The following is a 19,080-nucleotide window of genomic DNA, read 5'->3' as shown; positions in this document are numbered from 1 at the left end:
AAACATACAACAACAGCAACACCACCAACACCAACACATAGCTGGGCATGATGGTCACTTAAGCCTTGTGGGCTGCGTTGCAGTGAGCCAAGTTCTCACCACAGCACTCCAGCCTGGGTAACAGAGAGAGACTGTCTCAAAAAAGAAAAAAAAAGAATAATGGTATTTTTTCAGTCGTCCATTAAGTCATTTAGCAATTATTTATCAAGTACTTACTGTGTGTTGGGTACTGTTCCAGAGACAGTGAATATAGCTGTTAATGAAATATCTGCCTTCAATAAGCTAGATAGGGTGAGATGGACAATAAATACATATTAGTTTGTCAGATGGTAATAAGTGCCACAGAAAAAATTAACGGTGAAAAGTGGGAAACTGATGATGATGATAGTATTCATGCAATTTTAATTAGGTAGATCAGTAAAGCCTTTCCTAAAACTTGATATTTAAATAAAGACTTGAGTTAGGTGAGAAAACAAGTCATGAGGCTATCTGGGGAAAGAGTATTCTAGAGAGAAATATCAAGAGCAAATGCCTTAATGCAGAAAACGAAACCAAAGGGGCAATGTGGCTACAGTAGACTAAGTTAGGAAAAAAGACAGGGGATGGGGTCAGAGAGTTCGTGGAGCCAGACCCTTTGGCTACTACACCATCTTTTTAGGGTGATTTTACACTGAAAAGGACAAGAAGACATTGGAGGGTTTTTAGCAGAGGGTTGACATAGTTTGACGGGCATTTTTAATGGAATTTTTGTTTGTGCTGTGCTGAAAATAGATTTAAGAGAGTAGGATAGGCTGGGCGCAGTGGCTCATACCTGTAATCCCAGCAATTTGGAAGGCCGAGGTGGGTAGATCACCTGAGGTCAGGAGTTCGAGATAAGCCTGGCCAACATGGTGAAACCTCATCTCTACTAAAAACCCAAAAATTAGCCAGCCATGGTGGCATGCACCTGTAATCCCAGTTACTTGGGGGCTGAGGCAGGCCGATCGCTTGAACTCGGGAGATGGAGGTTGCAGTGAGCCGAGATCGTGCCACTGCACTCCAGCCTGGGCGACAGAGCAAGATTCCATCTCAAAAAAAAAAAGAGCGAGAGTAGGTTAGAAACAGGAGAACAGTTAATAGGCAGTGCTATAATCCTTCTTAAACTACTGCACAGTGAAGGATGATAGCAGGTCCTACAGGCAATCAGAGAAATAGGTAAGTGTTGGGATTGTCAGTAAGTGTTCTATAAATATTGTCATCATGCACTGCTTTCTGTACAAAGATATTTACGTGTTTTAAAACAATAATATCTGAGAATATAAACTGTCAAGGTGATTACTCACTATATTAAATGCAACAAATTTTAAAGATTTTCAATACAAATGTGAATGTGCTTACATTCATAGTGTAAATTAATTGCAAAGCAAAATGTCTCATGCTATTACTTTATGTGTCTATAGATACCAAATGAGTATATTTTCATATTAGCATCTTAGTAATTTATGCATATTTTTCTTAATTATTCGGAATTATTTCTGTCTTTTTCTTCTTGGTCATGTATACAGAGTAAGCCCTCCAGTTAGAATGAAAATGCAGGAAATTATTTTATTACATTTTAGTATAAACATAAACATATGAAATGAGGATTATTAATTGAAACACATTTTTATAACAAATAAAAATCACTGTTTTAATAAAATGATATATGAGAAACTGAATATTCAAGGAATACTACACATAAACATGTGTTTCTTTGGTCCATTCATGCCTCCATACCCATAATTTAGAAACCTAACTGCTTTGGGTAGAAGGGTGTTCTTGTACTATTGTGAGAATTAAAATAAGACCAGGTCTTTAGATCAAAGCAAGTTTTCCTGGCTCCTCAACCTAACAGCAGTCTAGACCTGCCGTCTCAGTAACAGAAACACCACATTTTCATCCCAGTGAAAATGGGAGGCATTTACAGTTTTTATTATATCCAGTTAATGATTCTATCTCTGATTGTTGTATGTCAGACTGGGATTCTCATTAACTTAAATCTGGTTCAGGCTGCTCGGGTACTTTAAACATGTCCCAAACAATACGGAGACAGCGTTTTATAGCCTAAAAGATTGGCATGTTTCTTGCTGTGGGAGGTTTTACTTCACTTCAATTCCAGAGAGCATAAAAGGATTCACCTGAAGAATCAGGCCTGTCAGATACTAAATTACGTCATCAGATAGTCAAGATCACGATCAGGTCAGTTGAAAATCCAGGATTAGCTCTTCTTGGGTTTGTGGCCAATCAGAGTGGCCCAAGTATTCAATGGCCTCATTAGTGCAAAGAATGATGGACTAAAATATATTTATGAGAGAGTCTTTGTGACTAAATGAATTTAAAAAAAACAGGAATGCAGGAAGACTGACACCATAACATTAGCTATATCTTTACAAACTGATGGTGTTTCATAAATAATTTATCCTTTCAAAAAGGCTGATTTTATCATGAAAAGTTTTTATTTATCACATCATAGTACTTAATGTTTGGACAAAGTTATATGAATACATACTATTAGTAATAGACAATTTATTAATAAAGATTTAATAACTGTATTTCTTTTAAGTGCTAAAATATCACCCAATAGATTTTATTTACCTCGCTTTCCTTTTATTCAAATATATCTATTAATAAACATGCTTCTATGTATTCTATTGCATAAGTATTTATTTTCTTGGCATAACCAACCCTTTTTCAACCTGAAAATATAATTATTATGTAATTGAAATGAAGAAAACAGAAACTCATAAGATAATGTGCACCTATCTTGTTAGAAAAAACTGACAAGTTTTGAAACAAAATGACGTTTTAGTGAAAGTGAACATTTATATTGGTGTCAACTGCAGGAGGATTTCAAATAAAATTGATAAAGAAACAAGTATTTGGTGTTGGTTCATTTTAACCCTGTTTGATCTTAAGAGGAAATGATAGCTATTAAAATGACATTAGGTCACAGAATACACTGAAAGTAGAGGTCAGTGGAGAGCAAACAATGCTATATTTTTTTAGATCACATTTCTAACACTATGGAATGCCCCAAGATGCATTTCATTTTCAAATAAATTCCTTCTACTTGGAGCCAAAGGTCAGCAAGCTAGCATTAGTTAAAGAGATCTCAGCTGCATCAAAGTTAAATAACAACCAAAAGTCACCCACAGCAGAGTCTCTCTAATCCATAGATGCGTCCCCAAGGGCGGCAGGCCAAAGTAGAAAACAGAGATTGTTCAAGGTGCCAACAATAAATGCTGTGATCAGCAGGCATCTTGGGCTGAGAGCTCAGGATAAGAAGCTTTTTTTTGTTCGCCTCACAGAAGAAAAAAATCTGTTTAAGCACACTTACTTGTTGAACTAAATACATGTAGTTGGCATTGATTAATCTCTATAACACAACACAGCCAATTATAATAATGTTTAGAAATATGACATTTTATAGTAAACGTAGGAAACTTTATATTCCTTTAAAATATCTACTGTCATGATGTAATAACCAACCTAATGCATAGAATACCTTTTAGGGTTTTTTTTAAGTGAAGTCTTTCTGTGAAAAGCTTTTTCATCCTGTTGAAAATATCAATACTACAAGCCAGAGTTGTTTCTTTCAGATAAATAAATATTGATTTTCCTCCTCCATTTTTTACCAATGACAGGCAACTGCCTTCATTGCTCTGAATATTTTATTGTTTTAAAATTGATAAATTCTGTTAGCATTGAATTTTTATTGTTTCATTGTTCCCACTTTTGAAAAAGGCGTTTGTGTTATTTTATGTGTGTGTGGTAGACAAGACAGAAAAATGACACTGAAATTAATGTAGCATTCACTCCCTATACCATAGTTTCCTTATCGAATATGATTTATCTAAGTTTGACCTTACTATCACTGACTTTGCAAGAATTTATTAAAAACTAAGCTGTTTCCAATTTCATTCTTTTTAGCAAATTAGACAACAAAGTTATGCACATTAACGCAACAATTAATTGGAACCAAGAGCTGCTCAAAATATTTCATGTGAATGAATTTAAACATATGTCACTTAATTCCTAGCAATTGTTCTGTGATTTTCTGTGTAGGCAAGTGTTGTAACTGTACTTAATGTTAAACACCACTGGACAAATTAGCAAACACAGCCTGATATGTGCATGCACATTGACTTGAGATACTGGGCTTTATTTTCTCATTATCTTTGCATTCAAATCTGAGTTATTATACCAGAATAAGTATTAAGACAATATTGATCTAATTCACCAAATTTCAATTCATTTGTATATCAGATGGATGATTTTAGAAATTCAACCAATAGAAAAGTGACTTAAGAAGTTACACAAATGCAGAAAGAAATCAATACATTATTATAAAAGTATTTTTAAATCTTCAGTTCAAAAAAATCTAAAGCAAAGACGTAAAAATAATTGATAAAAAATTTATACATTTACCTTGTTGTTTGTTGTTAACCTTCTCTAAACATTACTTTACGAACATAACCCCAAATTCCTCCAATAAAAATGTGTTTCCAAAGACTCTATTAAAATATTTTAATAGTTAATAATGCTTAGATTATATTTAAGGCTTCATACTAGATTTCACTCAAGAAGAAAGTAATGCAATACAAACATTTCATTATAATTTGCTTTAAAACTTTTTAAGTTATAAAATTTGCTATAAACACTAGAGTAGGGATTTTTTCAACTTGTATTACTTTACTAAATTTTAGACTGTACAAATAATATAAAAATTAGCAAGCTTAAGATTTATGTAACCATTCTATTCTATAGTTTTAAAAGGGGTCTTGATGTTCTAAATGTGCTTAATTGTAGTTCTGATTGAACACAACAGTGATCACCATAATTAGACAATCAGAGTTAGAGGGTAGAAATTATTAACAATTCTGTGCAGCAGTTAACCTGTATATACATAGGGGGAAGAGGACAAAGGAAAAAAAATATTTTATAACTTTTTTTCCTATATGTTTTTATTGAATAAATCCATAGGATATATGTGTAAACAGAATCTTTTCAAGGAATTAAAACTTTAAATAATTGCTGTGCTAATGCAGAATGAGAACATTTGCCTATGAATATTTCTTTATAATTATGCGATTTCAATAAAATTACCAAATACGTATTCTGGAAAATTTTTAACTTATTATTTTATGAAATATTATATAACATTTAAAAGAAAAATATATTTGAAAATACAAACTATGCATAAACATCTTAATCTTTTTCTTATAAATATATTTCTACTGTGAATTCATCTACCAGGCAAATAATCAATGATGCTTCTAATTACTTATTAATTTTGACAGCAACATTATCTCTTCATTGGTTTCTTCATCAAATTATATTAATGATTGAATTTTCTAATCTAGAGACTTTCAAATATCCTTAAAGGAAAAAATATACCCTGTGATTCAGATTCTGAAAGAGTCAATCTATGCAAAACATCCAAACTATTAAACATTAAATGACAGTTAAAAGAAAGGGGATATAGCTATAGGTGTTTATGTTTCTGTGTGTATGTTTAAGATGAGATTGGATGGATGGGCGTGGTGGCTCACTCCTGTAATCCTAGCATTTTGGGAGGCTGAGCCAAGTGAATTTTCTCAGCTCAGGAGTTCAAGACCAGCCTGGGCAACACTGTGAAACCCAGTCTCTACTAAAATACAAAAAAAAAAAAAAAAAAAAAAAAAAGAAAGTAGCTGGATGTGACGGCATGTGCCTATAGTCCCAGCTACTACTAAAATACAAAACAAACAAACAAAAAAAATAGCTGCGTGTGGCAGCATGTGCCTGTAGTCCCAGCTACACTACACGGGAGGCTGAGGCAGGAGAATTGCTAGAACCTGGCAGGTGGAGGTTGCATCACACCACTGCACTCCAACCTGGGCTACAGAGCGAGACCCATCTCTGGAAAAAAAAAAAAAAAGATTATATATTATATGTATGAGTATTTATTTACATATGTATGTATTTTGAGTTTATATATATATACTCAAACACATATACTTCTTTTTAGGGTTTTAGTTATCTAAAACTCTGTGATACACTAGCCACTCCTGTCCTATGACTTCTCGTAATTAGTATTGAATTTTGTTCTTTTCTTATATATGTAGACATTCAAATTCAACACTTACATATTTCAGGTGGTTTGAAAGTAGGTAACTATAATTTTAATCCAATTTTAATATAAATACACATTGATACTTTAATATTTATAGATTCAGTAAAAAATTTTAAATCTATGTTCCCCTGGCAATCGTAAAAATACCTATGAAACTGGTGAATGTACACTTTTGCTTTTATTTTCCTAATCATTAAGGGTTCAAATGTTTGGAATGATATTAAGTAAATATTATTGTATTTTAAATATCATCTACTTACTGTAATGTTTAGATTTCAGAGTACTTTTAACTAAAAAAAAAAGCATTAAAATGTGTGTAAATTAAATAGGTCATATTTTATTTTGTTTGCATTTTACTTATGTTTCAATCAATATTTTGATGTTTGTTTGTTTGTTTATTTACTCTCTAAAGCACATCCTTCCAAAATATCTGCATAAACAAGGAGTCTGGATTATAATTAGTAAACTATTTTATTAAAGCTTCTAAACAAAGTGAAACACTGAATGAAAAGCACATTCAGCAGAAATACCTTGATAAAAATTTCTAAAATCATGGTTTAGAAAAGAAATATACCTACAAAAATGTTAATTGTACTCCCAAAATAAAAGTTTTATTTTTATTTTCAGCTATTGCAACCCAAATTCAAATCAAATGTTAATCCAAGCAAGTAGTTTCTAGTATGTTTTTAAAAATCTAATCATTGTCTTTCAGCAAGTTTTGGAAACATCAGCCAACTTTTGCTTACCTGGTCTTAAAAATCAGATGATCATACTTAACAGCACTTTAATTCTTGGCCTTGTTTGACTTAGATTGTTGCTTTTATTCATATTTGTCTGTTTTCTTTGTTTCATATTATTATCAGTGGGCATGCTGAATAAAACAGCAAAGGCAAATGATATAACACGTAAACAGAATATACAGCTCCCCCCCACCCACCAACGCCGTCAAGTGATTCTCCTGCCTCAGACTCCAGAGTGGCTGGAATTACAGGCAGGCACCACCACGCCCAGGTAATTTTTGTATTTTTAGTAGAGATGGGGTTTCACCATGTTGGCCAAGCTGATCTCAAACTCCTTACTGCAAGTGATCCACAGGCTCGACCTCCCAAAGTGCTGGGATTACAGGTGTGAGCCACTGCACTCGGCCAGCTGAGTTACATAAACGCAAATGCAGATGGATTCATCACCCCTTGGAGGAAATAGCATGAGTGTGGGTAACACAAGGAAAAGTACTAATTAAATATAAAATGGACTGTTAGAAGGAAGTTTTGAAAACAATTAGAATATTGTATTTAATTTGTAAAAAGATTTGTTGCTACTAGAGGGTTTCGAAGTGAAAGGTCGTCCATTCAATATTACACTGTGATAGAAGCCCTCATGTTTTTTTCAGTAAACAGTGTATCATGGGAAAAGTACAAGGATTAAAGAAAAGTAATTTTAGTAACATAGTTCTGGAATGATGTCTGTAGCTATTGGAATTGAGAAGAAATGTAGGATCATATGAATACCATCTGCAACTATCAAATCATTTTCTTTCTAATAAGAAATTAGGTAAGGCATAAAATACACATTCCCATTCCTAAAGGGAGAAATCAGAAAAAAAAAAAAAAAAGGGGGCATTCATTAATTGTGGATTGGATAAAGAAAATGTGGTACATATATACCTTGGAATTCTATGCAGCCATATAAAAGAACAAAAACGTGTCCTTTCCAGAAATATGAATGAAGCTGGAAGCCATTATCCTAAGTGAATTAATGCAGGAACATGAAACCAAATGACGCATGTTTTCACTTACAAGTAGGAGCTAAACATTGGATACATACGGATATAGAAATGGGAACAATAGAGAATGGGGACTACAAAACGGGGAAGGGGGAAAGTGAGTAAGGATTGAAAAACTCTCTGTAGGACACTATATTCACTATTTGGGTGATGAGTTCAGTTGAAACCCAAACCTCAGCATCACACAATATATCCAAGTAACAAACCTGCACATGTATTCCCAAACCTAAATTTAAAAAATAAATAAATAAAAATGTAAAAAGGTCCTGGCTAACTCAGTGAAACCCCGTCTCTACTAAAAATACAAAAAATTAGCCAGGCGTGGTGGCGGGCGCCTGTAGTCCCAGCTACTTGGGAGGCTGAGGCCCGGAGAGTGGTGTGAACCCGGGAGGCGGAGCTTGCAGTGAGCTGAGATGGTGCCACTGCACTCCAGCCTAAGAGACAGAGCAAGACTCCATCTCAAAAAAAAAAAAAAAAAAAAAAAAAAAAATGTAAAAAGAAAGATTCAGATTATCCAACATAAAAAACACTTGAATCTTCTTGACATAAACATTTTAGTCTCTACAGTAAATGGTAAATGAGATACACACACACACACACAAACACACACACATATATTTGTTCAGAAAATTAATAGGAGAGAAAAATCATGATGAACAAATGTTCTTTTTAAGAGGCCTCTTGATGAGAACATTAACTTTAGTATGCTGTTAGGAAAGAATTCTGATGAAATCCTTAATCACTGAGTATATTTCATATGAAACACTGAGACCTCAAGATGTCATTGAAAAGGAATAACACTTAGAATTGTAATTTAATTACCATCTTTTCAACGATATTCCATCTCCATAACTTCTACTTTGGGAATCTTTATATAACTCATAAATAGAGATATACCTTGACCTTGCATTGTCAATATACTTCATGAATTGAGATTATAAGGTAATGTTATTTAAAATTATCAGAGCCAACATTCTTAGTTTAATATTATTCTGATCATAATTTCAAAAATCTAGTTTTAGCTTGATTTTTAAAATTCCATACACCTGTTTGCAATTAAGTATCTTTTATAATAATTGTCATTATATTCATTACGACTCAAAGAGAAAGGATTTTGAAAACGAACACTTTCTACATTGCTTGGATTCATTGTTTCCAGTGTTAACTCTAATAGTTTGTCATATAAAGCATCCTTGCTTCTCTTCAAGTACTAGTAAAACGTAATTGGCAAAATTGTTGTTATATTCAGAGTAAAATCAAGTACAGTGTGATTAGACATAATGGTCTTATGATCTGTTACTGATTGAATTGTGGCCCCTCCACAAAAATAAAAATAAAAAAAAATATGTTGGAGACTTAACTTATTTGGAAATATGACTATTGTAGATGTAAACAGCTAAGGTGAAATCATATTGGAGCAGGGTGAGCACTCATCCAATAGGACGATTGTTCTTATGACAAGATGGCCATATGAAGGAAAATGCCATGGGATGATGAAGACAGACATTGGAGTTATGCTGCTGAAAGCCAAGGAATGTTAAAGATTGCTTGAAAAACCACCAGCAACTAGGAATAGCTAGGAAGAGTCTCCTATGAGTTTCAGAAGGAACATGGCCCTGCAGCATCTTTATTTCAGACTAGCTTCCAGGCTGTGGGACAATACATTTCTGTTGTTTTAAGCCAACCAATTGTGGTACTTTGTTATGTCAGCCGTAGGAAGCTACTACAGAATTATACAGAGCACTAGAGATAGTGTACCTAAAATCCAACTAGAAAAGACTCTTTTTAATTATCTAGAAAAGACAGTGTTTAAAGTGCCTTTTCCAATTCTCAGCTTTGAAACTAATAGCTGTAGAAAAGATGGATACAACCTTAGTTACCATGACAACGTTCACTAAAAATCAGAAGATAATATTGACAAAAATGTGGGATTATATCATACCTTTTCATGGAATATTTAATTTTTTTTTTTTAATTTTAGGATCTATTTCCAGCTTCTTACCATGACTTGTAAGATTGTTCAACTCCTGGGCATTTTGGCTGTCTACTCTCTCTTTTTAATATCACCCCACCCCCGGTATTCTCTCCTGCTGAATTTACCAGATTCCTTTTCACCTTCTAGCCTTTAAATCCTGTGTTCTCTTTTCCCTTCCTAGTCACTTAGTTTGGACCTATGCATTTCTTTTCCTCAAAAAGGCTTTCTTAACCATATCTTTCTCCACACTGAAACTAAATTATATTATTTTGTTGTATGGCTCTCTTGTAACTCTGTTGTTCTTTTTAAATATTTCTCATCACACTTTCCATAACATATGCATTCCCAAGAAAAGAGAGGTTTTATTTTTATCTTACTCATAACTGAGAATCTACTACCTTCAAAGTCCTGGGTGAATACAAGGACTCAGGAAATAATTGTCAGTTTAATGAAAACAATGGCTCTAGTAAGAGAGTTTCTTCTAATATATTTAGGCAAATGTAAAAATCTTTAAATATCTTTTAATAAAAAAGAGAGACATATGCATGATAATAACATCAAGTCTGGTATCATAGTAGTATTAACATTTTTATCTATTAACACACTAGTTCATATAGAAAATTTAAACATAATTATATTAAAATTATGTAAATAATATAAATACTAGCTCTGTGCCATTATATTTTCATTTAAATTAAAAAAAATTGTCAGCATTATAAAGAGAGGATAATTTTATAAGCCCCTCTTTACTAACATATACATCAACATTATTTAATATATGCCACACTAATCCTGGTATTAATAAATTTGAAAACCGGCCCTTCGTAAGTATGAAACAAATGTTAATATGACTGTAGACACACTTCTGATGTGGACAGTCTTTATGTATCAACTTCTGGAACAAACTGCTAAACATTTATTTTACAAAATGTACTCAAACAATTAATAAAGTAATTTTTAACATTGTCTATACTTTATAATTGTTTAAAATATATTTCAATTACTCTTTTAGTTTGAGAATCAATATTTGTTTGGAGGCTACTCAACATTTCATTTTCTTAAAACGCAAATTTTTATGGGTTATAATATTCATTCATTTACTCTGAAGCATATTATCTTACTGATTTTGTAATGCTAAAAGCTGAACCCAGCAAATCAACTAAATCTTGGAGTACTATATCATTGTCAAAACTATCCCCTAATTCATCTCAGGAAAACAAAACTACCCCTAAACATCAGCTAAAAATACACATTTCAAACAATTGTCAAGAACCTTCTCTATTATTTTTATAAACATAATGAAACTGCTGTTATTTTTTCTTAGGATATGGGTTTATGTAACTTTAGAATAAATCTAAAAATTATCTCAAGAATCTTTGAAATTTAAATGATAACTGTTAATACTTAAAAGAACATTTACTTATATAATGCCATCTTTTTATAGCATTCTCACAATATATTTAAATCAACAGCTTGGTGTTCAAGATATAATTAGGTCTGGCTTTTGTGATGATGTAATCTTGAATGCCCAACATTCTGTCCTCTATAAATTCTTACTCTGTTTGTTATTCTGGACCTTTTTAACAGGCAAGGAAGCATACTCCTTTCAAAAAACAGTGATATGCATTTAAAATAGGTTCTGCACATACATGAAATACAGACATGGAGAATATGTGAGAAAAATAAAGAAAGCTTTGATTTCCTTCATTTCTCAGTACTTGAAAGACAAAGAGCATAGTAAAACTGTGTATGGGTGAATATAAAACACACAGTCTTATACCAGAACTCAGAAAACTTTCTTTTCATTCTATTAATTGTCTAAAGCTATTGTAAATGTCCTTTAAAATTTCATAAACATTAAAGAACTCCAGTATATTTCTATGTATTTACAGAAGAACATACCCAAATTAAGAGGGACAAAAGTCAAACCAAACATTTTTCAAATGTATCCAATTGTTTTTTTTTTTTTTTTTAAGATGGAGTCTGGCTCAGCTGCCCATGCTGGAATTCAGTGGCACAATCTTGGCTTAATGCAACCTCCACCTGCCAGGTTCAAGTGATTCTCCTGTCTCAGCCTCCCAAGTAGCTGGGACTACAGGTGTACGCCACCCCGCCCAGCTAATTACTGTATTTTGTATTTCTTTTGTTTTTGGTAGAGACGGGGTTTCACCATGTTGGCCAGTATGGTCTCGGTCTCTTGACCTCTTGATCCACCCGCTAAGGCTTCCCAAAGTGCTGGGATTACAGGTGTGAGCCATTGCGCCTGGCCTCCAAAGATTTTTTTTTACTCATTTTCCAGCTTTTTTTTTTTTTTTTTTTTTTTTAGTTATTTTATTGAAAGCATCAGGAACACATATCCGAGTAGCGAATTTTAGAAGAATGACTAAAAACCTTTCAGTATTAAACCATCAGAACAAGCTAATATACAACAACTAAACTGACTTTCTGACATAGTCTTTTCTTATGAGTAGAATAGGCATAATAGGACTGGTAAGTAAAACCTAACAGTGACGACAACTTTCAACACAGTAGTATCAAGTTCTGGAGGTCCATGGATTACTATCCTCTTTTCATCTGCTGCTCTTGATAAGGCCATAAAAATACCCCCGATATTTTCTACAAATGTTAACACAAATACAATAAGGCAGAGGGGCGTATTCTTTTCTTACTGGAAATGAAACCCATGCTTCCTCTCCAACATGCTATAGTATGCTGGTTTATGATAAGCAGGTTCTTTGCAAAGGAAAATAAATCATTTTTATGGAAGTTGCCCTCATGTTTATTTCAGATGGCAAATTGCTGAGAAGAACCCTGTGTGCGGTAATACAGTGTGGTTACGTGGCTGAAATTGAGGAAATCTTCCCTCTGCTGGACAGTGAATCACTATAATATGCATTACCGTATTCTTCTCCCTAGGGTATTTCAGTATCAGGAGATTTGTGTACTCAGTTTGGTGGGTTAATAAACTCGACTTTCACATTAAGGAATCAGAGTCCAAATTATTTGTATATTTTATGTATAAAATAAATAGATTATTGTTTTGTGCCATTAAGTTGCCTCTTCATTCTCAGTTTCAGGGCACGCCTAGTTCTTTAGATGGAGGTGTTAACAACATTCGAGTATAACTAAAACTTATCGATTTGAAATTTTCAGTCACATTTGTGTATTTGGGGATTTACATTAATGATATTGAGAAAAATGAAGCTTGAAAATAAAAAAAAAGACTTTGTTTTAAAGGGAATTCTTATGGTCATAAAACAGCTCTGGAAAATAGCATTTAAATAAGATCCATTTGAATACATGGGTGAGAAGTAAGTAGACTAAATGTGTTAATTTAAATTTAGAGATAAATTCTTAGGAAATGTTCGAGAATCTGTGTAACACAAGTTACTCAAGAATACCTTCCTACATTTGCTGATCATAAAATATGGATATTTCTGATACTATTATAAGATTGTATATGCATAAATATCCTTGAAAGTAACAAAAACATTACTTCAGTATGATGTCTTTAACACTCTTTCCAGGAGAAATTCATTGCTGTATTTTTTTAAATATAAAAAGAATACTTAAACGTTAGGGAGGATGAAATGAAGACAAGGAAAAACATAGATAATTTTCTTAAAAATAATATCCATTCTGTAATAGTTATGATGTTGAATAGAGGAGACTGATAGTATTCAAAGCTAATGTTACAAATCCTAAAAATCCATGAAAATCAATTTTCTAAATTCTGTCTACTATAAAATATGCTTTCCACATTTTAGCAGTTATAATGTATGGTACTTTATTAGTGAAGAGAATGAATTATAAGGGATATAAATAAAAAGAAACCATTCATTTTCACAGAGTGTGTTACAGTGAATTTATTTTTCATACCTGAACAAATATAGTTAAAATTAACCTGTAAATACTTAGCAGGTTACTTTAAGAAAAGGCTAAAGAGTACATAAGCAATTTTCAATTAATTTGCAAATGAAAGACAAAATTTAAATAAAAATACCAATTCAGGGTAATACACTATTAGGGTCAAGGAAATAATTGTGATAAGGGCAAAACTTTTTCAAAAAGTGGGAAATCACTCTTGGCTAAACAGTTGAAGATACAGAGAAATGATCAAGAATTAATACATACTTGACCACAAAGACTAGACAGCATTTGGATAAAAGGAAATATAAGAGAAGTAAGAATTATTTGAGCCTAGTTTACATTGAAATAGCTCAATAGGATTATTTTTAAGAGTTCAGATCAAATAATGAAGATGCAATCACTTAGCATTTGTGACAGGTTAAATAATTGGCCCGAAAGATGTCCAAAGGGCCATGAGCCAAAAATGCAGGTGGTCTCTAGAAACTAAACAGACAAACAAACAAACAAACAAAAAACAGAAAGTGGATTATTTCTTCAGAGCAATCAGAAGGAGCTAGCTCTAGTAACAACTTGATGTTAGTTGAGGCCAGTTTTAGAAAGCTGACTTCCAGAAGTCTGAGATAAATTTGTGTTGTTTTAAGCTACTCAGTTTGTGGTAATTTGCTGTAGCAGCAATAAGAAACTAATAGAGCATCACTCACTCTCACCCAGCCTGGATTCCTAGATGTTCTGGGCCATAAGTGTGAAATGAAATATTTGAGAAAGAAAGAATTACGGAAAGTGGCAAACGCTGATAGAAAGGACTGACAACGGAGAACAGAAACAATACAATTAGTCTCTTACTCCACAATTAACTAAAATCAATTAATTAATTAATACATGATTTTGCATTGGACTCCTTCATTTTGTAATATTTTAGTTGTGGCCACTTTTTACTCTGTAACATCTCTCATCTCGTTACACTCACACACACGTGTGCTTGCACACTTTTTACCTGCATTGTTATCTTATGTGCTTCTTCATTATATTAATTATCCTGAATCATATTTTGCATTTTTGTTGTTTGTTTTGTACATAGATATGCTGAATTAAAGAAGGATTTATATCTTATTACATAGGTCATAAAGTTGAGGTTTAGCTGCTTAGTAAATAAGTGGATAGGCCAAATAACCAGATTAGAATGAATTTGGCTAGATTGTCACATATCTCCACTGATCTAAAAGGAAGTCAGGGATTTATGTAGAAAAAACTGCTACAACCTGTCTTAGACATGCGGCTATATCATTTAGGAAATTTTCCATTACAGGTGTAAAAAAAAATCCAAACTGCCTTAAACAATATCAACAAATTATTGGTGTACATATCTGAACAGTATGGAAGAGTGTGGATGGCAGGCAAGGATTCATTTTCTCTCTATCCATCTCTTTATGTAGGGTATATGCTTCATTTTAAGGCTATCTCTACGTTTTATTGGCTATCTCTATTTTTTATTGGAAGTTAGGGTTAAATGTTAGGCCAGCATCTTTCTAGGGCTACATGCTTTTTCTGTTTTTATTTAAACAGCTGTAAGAGATAAATTCTTTTTTTATAGATTTTCAGAGGCAGAGATAGAGATATTTCCTTTCAAGAAGCTTTCAGTCAATGTCTCCTCACATAGGATTAGTCCCTCAATTACCACCATGACTAGTAAGTATGTGTGACCTGCTGTTTAACTTGAGTAAAACTGGGGTCATACTGGAGCTAGAACTGGGGTAAACTTTCCTCTTAAGCACATGGGCTGCATTTGGACATCCAATAGTGTGAAGGAGGCAGCTCCTACCAGCTTGCAGGAACTAAGCAGTCAGGAGATTGTCCAAATAGTAGAAATCAGCCATATTGTGAACACTTACAACATGAAAATCAGCAAACATTATACATCAGGTTATCCCCTGTATCCCCTTGGGAGATTTAGTTTACCAGGACATTGCTAGTTGAAGTCTACCAGCATGGAAATAATAAACATATTGTGGTGTACTTGTATACTGGAATATGACACTGTAATAAAAAAGGAATTATCAATAAATTTAATGATATGGACAAATTTCAAAATAAATACACCAAGTGAAAGAAACCCGACTCTCCTTTTGAAAAAATGTATAGACATAGTATGATTCCATTTATATAAAATTGGAGAAAAATACAAAATTATCCACAGTGATACAAACCAGATCAATACTTATCTTAGACTATAAGATAAGTTTTCTACTAATTACCACGTACATCATCCCTAAAAGATTTATTGTAATTCCCTCACTGCTCCTGCGGCCAGAGAGTGGGAGAATTACAATAAATCTTTTAAGGGTGATGCGCTTATTAATTATCCTGATTGTGGTGATAGTTTCATGGGTATTTACATATTCAGACTAGTCAAATTATACATTTTGAGTCTGAACATTTTATTAAATAACAAATATACCTCAATGGAGTTATGTTTTTAAAAAATACATAAATAAATAATTAAACAATAAAAGAAAAATAACTCACTAAGAAAACGAAGCGGCAAGAGATAAACTGGAAGAAAATAATTACAAATAATACTCTGGACTTGTATCCAGAATATATAAATAGATTTTTAAACTCAATGGTGGGACCAAAAAATCTAATTTTAGAGTAGTCTAAATGTTTTAGTGCACATTTCACTAAAGAAATTATGAGTAGCTAAGATCACATGAAAATACTCTCAACATCATTAGTCATTAGGAGAATTCAAACTAAACAACAATGAGCTACCACTACAAACTGATCAAAATTGCTTAAATAGAAAAAGCCAGTTGTATTAATTTGTTAGGGCTGATGTAACAATGTGCCTACCACAAACTGAATGGCTTAAATTATTGTCTAAGAGTTTTGGAGACGGTAAGTCTGAAATCAGGGTGTCATCAGTGTTGGTTTGTTCTGAGAGCTGTGAAGAACAGATCTTTTCCAGATCTTTCTGCATTTATCTTCACATGGCCATGGTGTGCTGCCTTTGTATGTCTCCCGTGTGTTCACATTTCCCCGTTTTGTAAACGCCACAGTCATATCGGTTTAGGCTCACCCTAGTAATCATATTTTAACTTGGTTATCTCTGTAAAGACTCTGATTCTGTCTCCAGCTTTCTTCTACCTTTCTCCCCCTTCCATCTTTGCCAAAAAAAAAAAAAAAAAAAAAAATACTCTCTCTAAATACCATCACATTCTGAGGCACTAGGGGTTAGAACTCCAACATATCTTTTTTTGAGGAAGACATAATTTAACTTATAATGCCAATAGTAATAAATTTTGGTGTGGATGTGGACAATCTTGAACACTCACATATTTTGGGTTAGAATGTAAATGGTACATGTATTTGGAAAAATGTTTTGTAAATTTCTTGAAAATTTAAATGTAATTTTGCTTTACTACCGAGCAATTTTATTCCTAGGAATCTACCCAAGATAAGCGAAAACCTATATCCACACAAAAATTGTACATGAATATTTATAGCAGTGCTCTTCAAATGTACATATACTTCCATAGCAGCCAAACTGGACACTATTCAAAAGTTCAAACTGGACACTATTCAAGCGGGGTATTTCCATAGAGTGAAATATTATTCAACAACAACAACAAAAAAAAAAAAAACACACAAAATAATATGGAAGAACACTGAAAATCACATGACATGAAACATCAAACACAAAATATGTAATTTCATCTATATTTAATTTCAAAAAGAAAAACAATTTTATAGAAACCAAAAGCAGACCAGTGGTTTCCTGAGGCTGCCTTAGTAGTGGGAATTGACTTCAAACAGACAAAAGGAACCCCCTGGGATGATGGAGAAATTTAAACCAGATTGTGGTAATGGTTTCATATTTCCTAAAAAATTAATAAACTATACAAGCAAGATGAGTGGATTTTACTTATATTTAAGAATAACTACATAAAACTTCCAGAAACTACTCTATTTTAGTACTCCAGACAAGAAAAAAAAATGAAAGTTGCTCAGACAAGAATATTAACAGGACAGATATAAAGTAGTGCATAGCTTTGAAATGCATTCTGGAGATAAAATAAGTAGAGCTTGCTGAAAGTAAACATTGAAAGGTGAGGACATAAGTGACATATAAGCTCCTGACTTGAGTAAATGGATAGATTGTGATCACTTTTCAGAGACAAGAGATAATTATGAAGGAACAAATTTGGAGAAAAAAATGAAGAGTGCAATGGCACGTATAACTTTGATGAGATACCTGTGAGACAACCGAGGGAAGACGTGAAGTAGGCAGCTGTGTATAAGTCTGGAACTGAGTTTAAATGTCATGGCTGGAAATATATACATTTGTGATACATCAGTATTTAGGTTATATTTAAAGACATGGAAAAAGAAAACAAAATACTTAAAAAGACTGTATAGAAACAAAAGAAAAAGACACCCAGGAAAGAGACTGAAGGAACTCTTAGTAGAAAAGGAGGAGGTGGTAAAAGGAATCTGTGATGAGCATCTACTCAAGTATCAAGTGTAGAAATATAGAGAGAAAAAGACATAGAGTGAGAGACAAAGACAGAGATTTAGAAACAAAGGAAGAGATAGAAATAGAGTACATGATAGAAATAATACTAGAGAAATGAGCAAGAACAAAATTTACCTGAGGGACTATGGGTAGGTAATTGTGTAAGAGCAAAGTGTTCATGCTGATAAACAGTGGTAAATATTTTAGGAAAAGTAATTTTTCAGTGGTATACCTTGAATACTATGTAAGTAATGTGAGCTTGTTCTCTGCAAAATTGAATTAGTTAAGCATTTGTGAGTAAAGAAATTCTATGCTGAGAATAGTGATTTAAGAAAATAAATTCAGTAGAATAATTTAGGGGATTGGGCCTTTACAAAAATCTGTTATGTATTTAGTAAGATCAAATAACTCTGAAAGATTATTCAAACAAGTTTAATCATTGCACACAGAATTCACTTGATAAAATCCTTTTCTTCAAGCTTGGTATGGCACAGCAGCATTCTCCTTGTGTGTGACAAAATATAAAACCATATTTCTGCTGTGAAAAATATGCAATTTTATCTGTGTAAAATGTAGATATAAGTTTTAGTGAAGTTATACTTCTATAGAGCCTCTACCATATCATACGGTAGAGACCAAATGGATATATAGTCAGTGCTTGAAATCCAGTGATATGTAAGTCATCAACACCAAATACTATCCATCTAATCTTGACAAGTCTTACAACTAGAAGGAAAAAACTCTATCCATCTGTAGCTTACTTTTTGTTGAAAAGTAAAAATAACTCTAAACTGTCTTGGCCGTGA

Source organism: Rhinopithecus roxellana, chromosome 14 (genome assembly GCF_007565055.1).
Source record: "Rhinopithecus roxellana isolate Shanxi Qingling chromosome 14, ASM756505v1, whole genome shotgun sequence".
In the NCBI taxonomy this organism is placed as follows: Eukaryota; Metazoa; Chordata; class Mammalia; order Primates; family Cercopithecidae; genus Rhinopithecus; species Rhinopithecus roxellana.
The sequence above is the reverse complement of the archived record's forward strand: the minus strand, read 5'-3'. Positions refer to the sequence as shown.